Genomic DNA, 2,500 nt, shown 5'->3' on the forward strand with positions numbered 1-2,500 from the left:
AAAGCTTTCAGGCCTTTGCTAGTTCTTCCTTATGAGGACTTTTCAATATATGTGCAACCCTAGCAAGAGGCATCGCAAGATCTATGTTCACAGCATCTCTGCTGCAGGCCTCTTTCGAGGGGCGCTCAAAAGATTTCTCCTGACCCACTTCCGATTTTCCTATGAGGTTGAAATATATGTATGTATCTTCTTTAGCTTAATCCAGTTTTTTTTTTTTTTTTTTTTTTTTTTTTTACGGGGTCACTATTCACAGCGGAATGAGCCGCATAATTTTTATCTTATTTATTTATTATTATTATATTTTTTTTTACAGCCGGATGCCCTTCCTGCCGTCAACCCTCCCCATTCATCCGCCACGGGATATCCCACTGGATTCTGGACTCCCATGTCTAGGCAATCGAGGGGAACAATTCGCCGGCCGGTGACTCTGGGCAAGGAACTTCGGATCTATCGCATGAAATTCCCGTAGATTTCGTCTGGCGGCTTTCGAGACAGATGAACTTGTGATCTGGTTGTTTTGGAGGATCAAAAAGTTTAACGTTTAAGATACAAAAATGGGAGATTGTTTTGAATCGTTTGATGAGGAAGACATGATTAAAATGCAAGAGAACATAGAGAAATGGGAGATAAGTGATAAAAGAGAGTAAAAAAAAAAAGTAAAATAAACTAATATGCTAAGAAACCGAGGACTGAAAACACATACATCCAACAACTACCTCGATGGCATCATCATTACATAATCATCGAGTAACAAAGACAATAAAAAACAAAAGAAAGAAGAAAAACAAAGGATTCAGTCCCTAAATAGAATCAAAACACTCATCCCGGCGTCTGTGTTTAGAGCCAATCTTGAAGATGACTTGTTTAGCAAATGAGAGCAGTAAAGTTAATGTCCCTTATAAAGAAAGTCGGAAAACAGGCTGTAGCCAGTTAAATATTGTAGAAAATAACTGAAAACCCTTTCTGAAACTCTATGAGGGGTTTCATCATGTGTGTGTGTGTGTGTGTGTGTGTGTGTATGTGTGTGTGTGTGTGTTTACGTTTGTGTGTTTTTGTGTATGTGTGTTTACGTTCTTGTGCGTTTGTCTATGTACGTGTGCTAGCTCCATTAGCCATCTAAATCCACATATACTTACTTCACACTTAAAAAAAAAAAAAAAAAAAAAAAAAAAATACATTAGCAAGCCAATTTTAACATGGACTTTGTTGATATGAACCGACCAATATGGAACTGAGCAATTTTCTTCTTCCATCTGCAAGAAAACACGTCCCGAGAAACTTGTTTTTGCCTCACCAGAGAGCGAGGGCGAGGGGAGCCGAGAGGAGGGGAAAGGAGGGGAGGAGGAGGAAAAGAAGGACGAGGAGGAGGGGAAAGGAGGGGAGGAGGGGGAAATGGAGGAAGAGGAGGAGGGGAAAGGAGGAGAGGGGGAGGAGGATATGGAGGAAGAGGAGAAGGGGAAAGGAGGGGAGGGGGAGGGGAAAGAAGGGGAGGAGGGGGAAATGGAGGAAGAGGAGGAGGGGAAAGGAAGGGAGGAAGAGGAAATGGAGGAAGAGGAGGAGGGGAAAGGAGGGGAGGGGGAGGAGGAAATGGAGGACGAGGAGGAGGGGAAAGGAGGGGAGGAGGGGGAAATGGAGGAAGAGGAGGAGGGGAAAGGAGGGGAGGGGGAGGAGGAAATGGAGGAAGAGGAGAAGGGGAAAGGAGGGGAGGGGGAGGAAAAGAAGGACGAGGAGAAGGGGAAAGGAGGGGAGGAGGAGGAAATGGAGGAAGAGGAGGAGGGAAAAGGAGGGGAGGAGGAGGAAAAGGAGGACGAAGAGGAGGGGAAAGGAGGAAGAGGAGAGGAAAGGAGGAAGAGGAGAAAAAATTGGAGGAAGAGGAGGAGGGGAAAGGAGGGGAGGGGGAGGAAAAGGAGGACGAGGAGGAGGGGAAAGAAGGGGAGGAGGAAAAGGAGGAGGGAAAATGAGGGGAAAGGAGGGGAGGAGGAGGGGAAAGGAGGGGAGGAGGAGGAAAAGGAGGACGAGGAGGAGGGGAAAGGAGGGGAGGAGGAGGAAATGGAGGAAGAGGAAGAGGGGAAAGGAGGGGAGGGGGAGGAAATGGAGGAAGAGGGGAAAGGAGGGGAGGGGGAGAAAAAGGAGGATGAGGAGGAGGGGAAAGGAGGGGAGGGGGAGGAAATGGAGGACGAGGAGGAGGGGAAAGGAGGGGAGGGGGAGGAAAAGAAGGACGAGGAGGAGGGGAAAGGAGGGGAGGAGGAGGAAATGGAGGACGAGGAGGAGGGGAAAGGAGGGGAGGAGGAGAAATGGAGGAAGAGGAGGAGGGGAAAGGAGGGGAGGAGGAGGAAATGGAGGAAGAGGAGGAGGGGAAAGGAGGGGAGGGGGAGGAGGAAATGGAGGACGAGGAGGAGGGGAAAGGAGGGGAGGAGGAGGAAATGGAGGACGAGGAGGAGGGGAAAGGAGGGGAGGAGGAGGAAATGGAGGAAGAGGAGGAGGGGAAAGGAGGGGAAGG

The sequence above is a fragment of the Penaeus chinensis genome, chromosome 4, assembly GCF_019202785.1.
Source record: "Penaeus chinensis breed Huanghai No. 1 chromosome 4, ASM1920278v2, whole genome shotgun sequence".
Classification (NCBI taxonomy): domain Eukaryota; kingdom Metazoa; phylum Arthropoda; class Malacostraca; order Decapoda; family Penaeidae; genus Penaeus; species Penaeus chinensis.